Raw genomic sequence first — 13,437 nt, 5'->3', positions numbered from 1 at the left:
TTGACCCAGGGACGTCATATTCTTGTATTCATATTCTTGTAATAATAATAACAATATCTTATATAAGGCCAAGAGTAATCTATCACTATGCTGCAATAATAATAATAATAATAATAATAATAATGAAATATCTTGTGATGACCCAGGGACGTCATTCTTTATAGCTCATCTAATATGAGACAAACAGTAATTAATCACTTCATTTTATTATTGTTATTATTAATAATAATACAATATCTAATATAAGACCAAGATTAATCTATCAATATACTGCAATAATAATAATAATAATAATAATAATAATAATAATAATGAAATATCTTGTGTTGACCCAGTGACGTCATTCTTTATAGCTCATCTAATATAAGACAAACAGTAATTAATCACTTCATTTTAATAATAATACAATATCTAATATAAGACCAAGATTAATCTATCACTATACTGCATAATAATAATAATAATAATAATGATGAAATATCTTGTGTTGACCCAGGGACTTCATTCTTTATAGCTCATCTAATATGAGACAAACAGTAATTAATCACTTCATTTTATTATTGTTATTATTAATAATAATACAATATCTAATATAAGACCAAGATTAATCTATCAATATACTGCAATAATAATAATAATAATAATAATAATAATAATAATAATGAAATATCTTGTGTTGACCCAGGGACTTCATTCTTTATAGCTCATCTAATATAAGACAAACAGTAATTAATCACTTCATTTTAATAATAATACAATATCTAATATAAGACCAAGATTAATCTATCACTATACTGCATAATAATAATATAATAATAATGATGAAATATCTTGTGTTGACCCAGGGACTTCATTCTTTATAGCTCATCTAATATGAGACAAACAGTAATTAATCACTTCATTTTATTATTGTTATTATTAATAATAATACAATATCTAATATAAGACCAAGATTAATCTATCAATATACTGCAATAATAATAATAATAATAATAATAATAATAATAATGAAATATCTTGTGTTGACCCAGGGACTTCATTCTTTATAGCTCATCTAATATAAGACAAACAGTAATTAATCACGTCATTTTATTATTATTATTAAAAATAATAATAATACAATATCTAATATAAGACCAAGATTAATCTATCACTATACTGCATAATAATAATAATAATAATAATAATAATAATAATAATAATAATAATGAAATATCTTGTGTTGACCCAGGGACTTCATTCTTTATAGCTCATTTAATATAAGACAAACAGTAATTAATCACGTCATTTTATTATTATTATTAATAATAATACAATAATATAAGACCAAGAGTAATCTATCACTATACTGCAATAATAATAATAATAATAATAATAATGAAATATCTTGTGTTGACACAGGGACTTCATTCTTTATAGCTCATCTAATATAAGACAAACAGTAATTAATCACGTCATTTTATTATTATTAATAATAATAATACAATAATATAAGACCAAGAGTAATCTATCACTATACTGCAATAATAATAATAATAATAATAATGAAATATCTTGTGTTGACCCAGGGACGTCATTCTTTATAGCTCATCTAATATAAGACAAACAGTAATTAATCACTTTATTGTATTATTATTAATAATAATACAATACCTAATATATGACCAAGAGTAATATATCACTATACTGCAATAATAATAATAATAATAATAATAATAATAATGAAATATCTTGTGTTGACCCAGGGACTTCATTATTTGTAGCTCTATCTATAGATTTTTTCATAAAGTTTTTTTTTTTTTTACTTGATTCTTGCTTACAAATCTGTCCATTTGTGTTTGCAGGAATACACTCTGTACTCACCAGTGCTTGCTGAGGGAAAAAACTGGGAGAGGATTCACCTTTTAGTCTGCTGACCCATAGATTTGGACCACAAGTTGTAGATGTTGTCATCTCATTTTTAATCAGTCAGTTTAAGTAGAGGTACACTGATCCAGTGAACACAATAACAAATGAATTGTAATTGTTTCAAACATTGTCATCTCAATTAAGTAATGTTACAGTTTATTGATTTAAATATACAATATATCACTGTTAGAGAACGCATTCAGACAGCAGAGTAATGCTTAATTTATAATTAAAGATTACATAATTTTTCATTGTTTTAAAACAATACATAGTAAAATAAACAAAACCAAAAAAAACAAGTCTCTTGCACTTAATTTCTCATATGCACACTTACATGTACCTCTTTTCTGTCAAAGCACAGAATGGAGTAAAGCTTATTTTGCTTAATTACACTAGCACGTCCGTTTATTTGATAATTCAAATCAGGAAACTTCTGAGAATCGTGTTCACCTGATCAGTAAGTACAAGTACAAGGTGTTTACAGCGATGTCCTCTGACTCCTATTGGGCAGCTACAGAAACAGTCTTCAAAGAAGCATTTTTCATTCTTCAAACTGTCTGCCTGTAAATCATGAATGACCTGGAAGTATCCATCTGTCTTCTTGATGAGAATGCTGATAAGATCCAGTCTAAGGTTCCTAATGCCAAACAAAAACTGATATTTAGGCGATGGAAAAATCTGATTAGACAAGCAAAGAAAAACAATACATGTTTTAATATGATTGTGTTTGATTTATTATATAACTATATTCCAAATGCTTGTGATTCTATTACATTATTTGCATGAACTCATAATGAAGTTGCATAAGTTTAATTGCAAATATCACCTTTCAACAAGATTGTTTGTATCGTGGTTGGCATGGTTGTAGCACTGTCCGACCACGCCTGTCCTATTACCAGCCAGTGATCCTTGAAATATAAGCAAAGAACTGAGAAATCTTCAAACCTGTTGAGGAATTATTTGAAAGTTGATATAAAATCTTAAAGCTATAATGAAAAAAGAAAAATAGATTTAATGTTAAATTTAACCAATTTAATATTTACTTTAAAAAAGTTATATAAATAGTAACAGTACAGGTAACACTTTAGTATAGGGAACACATATTCAGTATTAATAATGACTTTTTACTCAATAAACTTCCTAAGTAGTTTACTGCTTATTAACAATTAGTAAGTTCCTTGTTCAGTTTAGGTATTAGATAGGATTAGGAATGTAGAATAAGGTCAAGCAGAATAATGCATTAATATATGCTTTATTTCATTATTATTATTATCATTATTGTTATTAGTATTAAAATGAAGAGATTAATTACTGTTTGTCTTATATTAGATGAGCTATAAAGAATGACGTCCCTGGGTCAACACAAGATATTTCATCATCATTATTATTATTATTATTATTGCAGTATAGTGATAGATTACTCTTGGTCTTATATTAGATATTGTATTATTATTGTTATTATTATTAATAATAATAATAATTAAAGCTGCAAGCAGCATTTACCGGGGTTCAAGCACATTAAGGCCTCTGAGGTGGTCTGAGCCAACCTGGATGCATGGATGACAGTTAAACACATCCAAAATGGAGAACAGGTTAACAGACAGACACACACACTGAAAGTAAATGATTAGACTAATATATGTATACTCTATAAGCATATGCTCACACACACACACACACACACACAAACATAGACACACATATACATGCACAAACATTTTGTTGCAGATATAGGTATTTGAAATAAGTGATAGGTGATAATAAACTTATTGCAAGTCTTTTCTTTTTAAGAGTTTAGATGTCATTTTCAGGTTAAACTGTAATCATAATGTGGCAAAATTTTAAAAAACTTATATATCTGTATGAACAAAATGGAAAACATTGACTCAATGAGATTTAAAATGTTATAACAGTTCATTTTTTAATGTTTTGGCATGAATTCATGAATCCTTTCAACAGTACTGTTCAACTTTACTGAATGAGCCCATTAGTGGTCTTCCGCTGCCATCCAGTGGTTATAAATTGCATTTACTCCAACAACACTGTGTTTTTAAACATAACTGTTATAGTGTTGTTGTTTTTTTGCCCAATCTCTCTTAAATTTTGCATGCTTGTTTAGAATGAAATTATGCATTATTTTACACAGTTTTGATAATTTGTGGGCTTTCTGATTGTATTAATATGCCTTTGTGTGCACTATGAAAAGAACATATTATAAAATGACTGGTTTATAGTTGCCCAAATGCAATTGTTCAACATGTTTTTGATAATTATTGACCTTCAGAGTCTAGAGAATTGTACTTCAGTGGTTTTATTGATTTTCATCTTAAACTGTATCACAAGTATGCCAAAGTAACTTTTTTAAATAATCTTTAATATTTAATTAACAGCTTTATTGACAACATTGGTCCCAGAGGCAAACTTGTTCAGAATGAGGAGATATATCATATGATATGAAGATTTGGTGTTTTTGAGTGAATATATGAGAATTTTCAAACAATTTGAGGCCATTTACCATAGAAATCTTGTGTTTTGAGACCTTTTCTACTGTTATAGCGCCACCTATGGTCTGATCTCCATGAAACTTTGCATGCTTGTTAAGAGTAACCTGTTACATGATTTCACTGAGTTTCATAAAGTTTTGAGTTTTCCTTTAGGTTTTATAGGCTTTGGGGTATGTTTGGCCACACTCCTTTTCTAAATTACCCCGTTACAGCTAACCAAAGGACAAAATTCAACATTTTTTTAATAATTATTGATCTAGAGAGTCCACAGAATATTACTGCAGTGGTTTGGTTCCGATCGGACAAAAAACCTAGGACTAGTTCGCAAAAGTAGGTTTTTAACATATTTGTGAATAACAATTGAACGATTTGATTGACAGCAATGGTTCTTGAGGCAAAGTTGTGCATTATGAGGAGATCTATCAAATGATATGCATATTGTGTTGATATGTGAAATACCACGTGATTACAGAGCCATAAAACTCGTTAGCGCCAACTAGTGGCCGATTTCTTTCAAAATTCTTACAGACCTTAAGGTTCATGAGTCAAACGTACCCAGCGAGTTTCGTTCCGATCAACATCCGTTAACCCTTTCAAATAGGTGCTTAAAATTGTTTGGCCAATGGCGGCCATGTTTTTTTGAGATATGCAAATGTCCTCATAGGTACTTGTGCCCCTTCAGACCAAGACACTGCATACCAATTTTCAAGTCGATCGAGCCAACGGTTGCCTAGTTATAGCAATTTATGTGTTTTTTCTATCTTATAGCGCCCCCAAGTGGCAGAGACGCACAATTTTTTTGATTTGACCAAAGATTGAGCTCATACATATGTGTACCAATTTTGGTGAACATATCTCATTCCGTTCAAGAGTTATAGTCAAAATAGCATTTGGCTAACGTTAGCATAGACGCTTTTTGGTGTACTGTTTCGCGTAAGAATTGAAATTTCCACTTTTTTTTGATAATTATTGATATTGAGTGTCCAGGGAATATTCATGAAGTGGTTTGGTTCTGATTGGTTGAAAATCCTAGGACTAGTTCGCAAAAATAGATTTCGGATATAGCTCGATTTTGCGAGAAAACGGTGCGTCGTAGACCCCAAAAAGGCGCCGTGCACTTTTGTTCGGGTTAACCCAAGGATTGCAACAATGCCATATTTTTGAGTCTATGGCTAACGGTTTACACTTTACGGCCAAAAAGGTCCAAAATTTTAGTTTTTTGCACTGTAGCGCCCCCGTTAGGCCGATTGGGCCGGTTCTTTGTATCTGAGTAGCGAGCAAGACTACTACGATCTGACCAAGTTTCAGCTCTCTAGGCCTTACGGTTTGGGCTGCACGTTCAGTTTTAAGGCGGAAGAATAATAATAATAATAATAATAAATATAGCTGCAAGCAGCAATAACGGGGCCAAGCACTACAGAAGCAAGCTTCAGACGAACGGCAGGAATGAGTAATTAAGACAGTTTTAAGATTATTTTAGGCAAAATGGCTTGAAAACAATCAACACAACAACTAGTAATAGGATTTATTGGCTTATCACGTGTAACCAATAGGTGGTGCTGTTACCAAATTAGTTTGGAACGGTCAGTGTGAGGTGTCGATGACACATACAAAGTTTGGTGCAAATATGTCAAAGCTTTGCAGAGATACAGCCTCAAATGCATTTTGGCACCCTTCAAGCAGATTTGTTGATGCGCTAAATGAGAACCGTTTCGTATGTCGACACGAAATCCATAACTTTTTGCCAGCATGTTCTGAAGATGAGCCACGTCAAATTTGGTGAAAATCTGACAAACGGTCTAGGAGGAGTTCGAAAAAGTAGGTTTTCAACATTAATCAAAATGGCGGACAGGAAGTTCAGCCAAATAAGGAAAACTTTGTATCTATATTCTCGACTTGACCCAAGGAATCTACAAAGACCAGCGTCATGTCAATAGCCAGATTTATTCAAAAGTTATTAGCCTTTACGTAAATTGAGTTATAACTTTTGACCACTAGGTGGCGCTGTTTCAAAATATTTTGAATACCTTCAGGGGATGGTGTTGTTGGCACATTCTGAGTTTCGTAATATTACACCAATGCATTTGTTTAGTATAGCATTTTATTTCACAAAACTGTATTGAAGTCAATGAGAATTTCATGTTTTGTTCTATTTTAGCGCCACCAAGAGGCTCAGTCCCACCATTTTTTTTATGTGTGCTCAGAGTGAGCCCATACATATGTGTGTCAATTTTGGTGAAAATATCTCAATTCACTTCAGAGTTATAGACATTTATATGAAAAAGCACGTAAAAAATGACTGACTCTTGACTTTGATTGAATATTACTACCCCTTACTATCAATATTTTGGCATTTGGGCGTTGGCATATAGCTATCGACCTATGTTTCCGAACTTCTGACGGTGGTTTCGTCTCGATCAGACAAGCGGTTTCGAAGATATAGCCAAATGTTTTTTAAGCGCTAAATCACAACGCTACACAAACCGAAAGGCAAAACCTAGCATGTTTGGTATCATAGGACTCGGTAAGGTTTCAGGAGTCCAATTTGATGAGTCTCGTGAAAATAAGTCAACCACACCCAAAGTTATAAGCATTTAAAAATAGAAGATCACCACTAGGTGGCGCTGTTTCGAAACTTCTCATACTCCTTCAGGACATTGTGCTGATGACCCATACCATGTTTCGTAACAATCCGTTGATGTGTTCAGAAAATACAGCATTTTAGCACAAAATTCAAAATGGCCGACAGTCAAAATGGCCGAAATGGTCAAATTGGATATCAGTCGACTCGGCATGTTGCCCTGAATCTAACAAGACCAATGTTATGATTTTTGGACAAACTGTTCAGAAGTTATAAGCAAAAATAGCAGTTTTTCATATCTCCGGATCAGTAGGTGGCGCTGCGCCCAATCACAGCATGTTGCCTCAGGTCATGCTTGTTATGACATGTACCAAGTTTGGTCTGAATAGGATAAGTCGTTGCCGAGATACAGCCTTACGACTGTTTTTGTAAGCACTACATAAAATTTGTTAGAGCGTTTATCGAAAACGGTTTGACGAATCAATTTGATTTGCATAACTTTTGGTCAGCACTGCCTGAGGATGATATGGTTTAATTTTCGTGTGAATCGGACAAACCGTCTAGGACGAGTTCGAAAAAGTAGGTTTTTAAAGAAATTCAAAATGGCGGTCATATTTCTATGACGGAAATGACTTCGTAGGGTGCAATCGAATCGGCATGAGCTCAGAAATCAGAAGAAAAAAGAATTTCGTTGATTGGCCTTAGGGTTAAAAAGTTATTAACAAAATTAAAGTGAAATTTTGGACAGTTGGTGGCGCTAGAGGGATTGACTTAGACACACCAAAATTGGTGTACTTAATGTTGGCACTGTCCTCTATCAGAATGTCAAACCATTACAACTTTCCCGCATTCGGTTCTATGGGCTGCCATAGACGCCCAGTCGGAAGAATAATAATAATAAATATAGCTGCAAGCAGCAATAACGGGGCCAAGCACTACAGAAGCAAGCTTCAGACGAACGGCAGGAATGAGTAATTAAGACAGTTTTAAGATTATTTTAGCCAAATTGGCTTGAAAACAATAAACACAACAACTAATAATAGGATTTATTGGCTTATCACGTGTAACCAATAGGTGGCGCTGTTACCAAATTAGTTTGGAATGGTCAGTGTGAGGTGACGATGACACATACAAAGTTTGGTGCAAATATGTCAAAGCTTTGCAGAGATACAGCCTCAAATGAATGTTGGCATCATTCCAGCAAATTTGTTGATGCGCTAAATGAGAACCGTTTCATATATAGACATGAAATCCATAACATTGGATGTCATGTTGGAACATTGAATGTCTGAAGATGATCCAAGTCAAATTTGGTGAAAATCTGACTAACGGTCTAGGAGGAGTTCGAAAAAGTAGGTTTTCAACATTAATCAAAATGGCGGACAGTAAGTTCAGCCAAATAAGGAAAACTTGGTATCTATGTTCTTGGCTTGACCCAAGGAATCTATTAAGATCAGCATCATGTCAATAGGCAGATTTATTAAAAAGTTATTAGCCTTTATGTACATTGAGTTATTACTTTTGACCACTAGGTGGCGCTGTTTCAAAATAATTTGAGTACCTTCAGGGGATGGTGTTGTTGGCACATTCTGAGTTTCGGAATATAACACCAATGCATTTGATTAGCATAGCCTTTTATTTCACATAAGTGTATTGAAGTCAATGGGAATTTCATGTTTTGTTCTATTATAGCGCCACCAAGAGGCTCAGTCCCACCATTTTTTTTATGTGTCATCAGAGTGCGCCCATACATATGCGTGTCAATTTTGGTGAAAATATCTCAATTCACTTCAGAGTTATAGACATTTACATGAAAAAACACATAAAAATTGACTGACTCTTGACTTTGATTGAATATTACTACCCCTTACTATCAATATTTTTGCATTAGGGCATTGGTGTATAGCTATCGACCTATGTTTCCTTCTTCTGACGGTGGTTTCGTCTCGATCAGACAAGCGGTTTCGAAGATATAGCCAAATGTTTTTTAAGCGCTAAATCACAACGCTACACAAACCGTAAGGCGAAACCTAGCATGTTTGGTATCGTAGGACTCGGTAAGGTTTCAAGAGTCTAATTTGATGAATCTCGTGAAAATAAGTCGACCACACCCAGAGTTATAAGCGTTTAAACAAAGAAGATCACCACTAGGTGGCGCTGTTTCGAAACTTCTCACACTCCTTCAGGACATTGTGCTGATGACCCATACCAAGTTTCGTAACAATCCGTTGCTGCGTTCTTAAAATACAGCATTTTAGCACAAAATTCAATATGGCTGACAGTCAAAATGGCCGAGATGGTAAAATTGGATATCAGTCGACTCGGCATGTTGCCCTGAATCTAACAAGACCAATTTTATGATTTTTGGACAAACTGTTTAGAAGTTATGAGCAAAAATAGCAATTTTTCATATCTCCAGACCAGTAGGTGGCACTGGGCCGAAACGCAGCAAGTAGCCTCAGGTCATGCTTGTTATGACATGTACCAGGTTTGGTCTGAATACGATAAATCTTTGCAGAGATACAGCCTTGCGACTGTTTTTGTAAGCGTTACGTAAAATTTGTTTGAGCGTTTAACGAAAACAGTTTGACGAATCAATTTGATTTGCATAACTTTTGGTCAGCACTGCCTGAAGATAATCTGGTTCAATTTTCGTGTGAATCGGACAAACCGTCTAGGACGAGTTCGAAAAAGTAGGTTTTTTAAAAAATTCAAAATGGCGGCCATATTTCTATGACAGAAAATGACGTCATAGGATGCAATCGAATCGGCATGAGCTCAGAAATCAGAGGAAAAAAGATTTTTGTTGATTGGCCTTAGGGTTAAAAAGTTATTAACAAAATAAAAGTGAAACTTTGGACAGTTGGTGGCGCTAGAGGCAATGTATTAGACCCACCAAAATTGGTGTACTTAATGTTGGCACTGTCCTCTATCAGAATGTCAAACCATTACAACTTTCCCGCATTTGGTTCTATGGGCTGCCATAGACTCCCAGTCGGAAGAATAATAATAATAATAATAATAATAAGAACGCCAACAAAAACAATAGGTGCCTCGCACCTTCGGTGCTTGGCCCCTAATAATAAGAACGCCAACAAAAACAAGAGGGTCCTACGCACCTTCGGTGCTTGGCCCCTAATAAAAATCCTAACAAATACAATAGGGTTTCAGCACTGCGTGCTTGAACCCCTAATAAAATAAAGTGATTAATTAATTTGTCATATTAGATGAGCTATAAAGAATGACGTCCCTGGGTCAACACAAGATATTTCATTATTATTATTATTATTGCAGTATATTGATAGATTACTCTTGGTCTTATATTAGATATTGTTTTATTATTATTAATAATAATAATAATAAAATAAAGTGATTAATTACTGTTTGTCTTATATTAGATGAGCTATAAAGAATGAAGTCCCTAGGTCAACACAAGATATTTCATTATTATTATTATTATTATTATTATTATTATTATTATTATTATTGCAGTATATTGATAGATTACTCTTGGTCTTATATTAGATATTGTATTATTATTATTAATAATAATAATAAAATAAAGAGATGAATTACTGTTTGTCTTATATTAGATGAGCTATTAAGAATGAAGTCCCTGGGACAACACAAGATATTTCATTATTATTATTATTATTATTGCAGCATAGTGATAGATTACTCTTGGCCTTATATAAGATATTGTTATTATTATTACAAGAATATGAATACAAGAATATGACGTCCCTGGGTCATCACAAGAATATGACGTCCCTGGGTCATCACAAGAATATGACGTCCCTGGGTCAACACAAGAATATGACGTCCCTGGGTCAACACAAGAATATGACGTCCCTGGGTCATCACAAGAATATGACGTCCCTGGGTCAACACAAGATATTATTATTTGTATTATTATTACTACAATATAGTAAGAGATTAATGATTGTTTTAAATTGGATATTGTATTATTATAATAATGATTATTATTTAAATACAGTCATTCATAAATGTGTGTCATACTGTATATTGGACGGGTTAATGATGTCGCCGGGTCAACACAATATATTTCCTTGTTGTTTATGGACGACAAACCCCCCATCCATCCGCAAAAGTGTTTAGCCTTTCTTTCACAGAAGGATTAGTATCAGCATCTGCTAAACGAATACATGACAAAAGTGATATAAATAATCGTACAAAAAGATCCGACGACGCGATCACGGGGGAAACGCCACACCGGACCGGGGCAAAACGATCGTGGGCACCTTCCTGTCCGATAGGATCGGGGTTTGGCGATTTGGACCTTAATATATGCGCAGTTCAGCGAATGTTCGCGTCAGTTATGAATAATATATTAATAAAAATAATATATTATGCTGAGCAGGGATGGACACATTTGAAATGGCACATTTTAAATAATATGCACTTACCTTTGTAAAATGAAGGCGACGTCAAAGCACACAATTCAAATAGTGGCGCGCAAGCTGAGGCTGGGCACATGTCACGTGACGTGAGTAATCTGATTGGTTGCTCAAATTTACCTTAAGCACCTCCCTTGTTGACCCAGGGACGCGTCGAACTCGGCAGAATCAGGACGTGCCACCACCGCCATCCAAACAGTGAGGGCAACTCAGTGGCCACCATTGGTCCTCCTAGACATACACCACTACCACTGTTCTGTACAGATCTCCCAAATTGGGATTTAACTGTTCAAGTAGGCTGTATTCATCAGTATTAATCAAGCTTGTATTAGTACAGTAGTAGGGAAGGAGACAGAAAGGTGATCATATCTGCCTTCTATTGGTGCTGTTCATCAGGGGTGAGTTTAACAACACTCAACAGCAGGTAAAACAGCATTAAAATGTCAGCAACGCTCCAAGGCATGTGCAAGTAAGCAGTTTTTACTAGTGTGGTGGGATGACCTTAAGGGGTCAACAGTAACCAGGCAAAACTGAACCTACAAAAGAAAATGAACAACAGTGGACAATGCAGGTGATACAGACACAAATCAGCATTTTAACACAATAACTATTAACCCAGATTCTTTGGGGCCTACACTCTCCTCTCACCCTCTGGGTCTCGAATTTACAGAACAAAAGAAATAAAACAAACAAAAGTTTTAAATCTAAAGTAAACGGTAACTGTGCATCATTAAAAGGGAAAACAAAGTCTATTACAACAAAGGAACAAAAATATAAAAACGCATCAATTAAATAAAATGTAATTTAAAATCATTAAAAGTTCCCTTTATGTTTAACAATACCTCTAACATCCACTATTTTCGACTGGGACAGTCAGGCAACCATCAGTCAGGCAATAATCCAGCCACAACAATAAAACAGAAGAATAAGATCATTAAAACAAACTCCTAAAAACTAGGTCATTAATATTACAAAACTACTACCTTCTTAATCGGTATATTATGTTCAGTTCTCAACGAAGCTCCAGCAGTATTTAATATAACTGCTTACCTGCTGCCTTTCTTTTAAAGAGTAACTAAACCCTAAACCAACTTTTTTTAGTTAATGATCTGTAGGAATGGGGCTTTATTAGTGCTGTTCATTGATTCGAGTAACCTTTTTGACATTTGAGTATAAAGTGTTTTAATTCTACAATATATGGTGTAAAAATGTCTGAGTGCTGCCCTCTTCAGGTTGAACGGTGGCTACTGCAGTTGATTTTTCCTATTGGATGTTGTGGTGGCAAGTGACGTAAGCGGTGGCAGGTGACGCCTGCTCACCACGCCCCTTGGTACGAGCTACCACACCCATGGCATTATAAAACCATCTTGTTCCGTCAAAATTACTGTAGTAGTGAGTTGGAGTTGCGAGTATTGAAAACGACAAGGATAGACTATTATAGCATCTATTTAGCATAGCATTTATATAGTTATTTAGATTATTTCGTGTAGCCTATGTAGTTAATTAGCATAGTTGTTAGTGTAACGTTAGTATTGTATAGTTAGTTAGTAGCATAGTATATAATTGCATCAGTTAGGATAGCTTCAAGTCGGCGTAGATTTATCTGTATTTAGTACAGTGGTCAAGATGGTATGTAGGTGTAGTGTTGCTGGTTGAGACTGCTGGACTGCATAGTTTTCCAGCAGACTTTAAAATTAAGCGCCAGTGGTTGCAAGCACTTGGCATGAAATACTGCGAGTTCCCGCCTAGAGCTGGAGTGTGCAAACTGCATTTTACGCGGGATTGCTTCTCCAATGCAATGGAGGTGGAAATGGGCTTCTAAACACAGCTCGCGCTGAAAAGCGACGCGGTGCGGGAGTTAAGACCGCAGTTTGAGCCAGCGGCTCGAATTGATATGAACAGACACCTCGACATCCTCCACTTCAGGTGAAGGTGGGGGAGAAAAGTCCTCTATTTCAAATGAAAGCTCTGTTGCAAAGCTACTTGCGTCACTACAGTCACTCTCCACCAGTGTTTGGAATAACGG

General features: G+C 34.6%; 1 long non-coding RNA gene across 2 annotated transcripts; it reads right to left on the bottom strand.

Moving 5' to 3' along the window:
- Positions 1-1,789: 1,789 nt before the first annotated feature.
- On the bottom strand, positions 1,790-11,583 carry LOC113077283 (uncharacterized). Of its 2 annotated transcripts, XR_003281285.1 has the most exons (3): positions 11,421-11,583; positions 2,735-2,853; positions 1,790-2,545 (listed from the first exon to the last, which is right to left on the bottom strand). It is a non-coding gene; the product is annotated as an uncharacterized LOC113077283 (long non-coding RNA). The 2 variants fall into 2 exon arrangements; XR_003281284.1 differs by lacking the exon at positions 11,421-11,583 and having other exon boundaries at positions 2,735-3,218.
- Between the last annotated feature and the right edge of the window lie 1,854 nt (positions 11,584-13,437).

The sequence above is a fragment of the Carassius auratus genome, unplaced genomic scaffold (genome assembly GCF_003368295.1).
Source record: "Carassius auratus strain Wakin unplaced genomic scaffold, ASM336829v1 scaf_tig00022084, whole genome shotgun sequence".
Classification (NCBI taxonomy): Eukaryota; Metazoa; Chordata; class Actinopteri; order Cypriniformes; family Cyprinidae; genus Carassius; species Carassius auratus.
This window is presented reverse-complemented; position numbering and strand designations above follow the sequence as displayed.